Source organism: Thunnus thynnus, chromosome 19, assembly GCF_963924715.1.
Source record: "Thunnus thynnus chromosome 19, fThuThy2.1, whole genome shotgun sequence".
NCBI lineage: Eukaryota > Metazoa > Chordata > Actinopteri > Scombriformes > Scombridae > Thunnus > Thunnus thynnus.
The window spans coordinates 6,909,286-6,910,377 of NC_089535.1; positions in this window are offsets into that span (position 1 = coordinate 6,909,286).

A 1,092-nucleotide genomic window follows, 5' to 3' on the forward strand; every position below is an offset into this window, starting at 1 on the left:
CAGAAGCGGAATGCGACAAAGTTCATTGCCAAGGTTGTCTGTCTCTCTTATATGATTGATGAGAGGAGGGAGCCAAGATACAGCCGACTATGACTGCATGTCTGTCAACAGTCGGCAACAGACACGCACTGAGCCGACAGCTCTCTTCCAGCTCTGTCGTTCCACATTATCTGCACAGAGAGTGTGCTCCAAGTTCACTCCAAATCCAACATTTACAACACGCAAGATGGGATCAAACTGTACCTTTTGCCGTCTAGGCTGAGTTATTTTGTAATAGCATATTTTGGAGTTGAGAGCAGGTTACATCATTTGGAAAAGAACCATCACAGATGTTTTATTTCACTTATGATCGCTCCCTCCCAGGATGACCTCCCATTAATCAGTATGAGCTTACGCTCATTAATCTACATTCACATCACCCATTGTTTTCATCATCCTCTAATGTCATAGTGGTTTTAGTTTATATTTATCACAATAAACAGACAGGTTGATTTCAACAAGGTTATTAGACTGTGTCAGTCAGTAAATGAGTAACATTTAAAGACTTGTGAATGTGCTGAGGCCTGTTGTAAAGCAGCTATGATCAATATTTCTACGTAAATGGATCACGTGCTCAGTAGTTTGAACCCACAGAGGATTATCACCCGACTCTGCAGCTCTATGAGGCTTTATAGTGTCTATCACATGTGGCAACGACCACAGCTTGAGGCTGACGCTAATGAGGAAGTGCCTTAAAGGACGGGTTGACAATTTTTCAAGTGTGTCTTAAAACAACAGTCAGGTGTTTATATGAACAGTGAAAGAGGTTTTCCTCGCTGTAATCATTCCTCCTGTTCATACTGGCTGTTAAAAGATCCCCTTCAAATGTGCTTTCAACGTAAGTGATGGAGGCCAAAATCCACAGTGTGTCCACACAGGTCATTTAGTACAAAAATGCATTTAAAAGTTCATCTGAAGCTTATATGAGGTTTCAGCAGTCTGAAGTTAGTCTGAGTTACGACCAAAATACAAGGAGCACGGCCGCTGTGCAACACGTCTGTCGCAGCCTGGCCGCAGCCGGGCGCATCCATTATAATCAACTGGAGCTGCTAC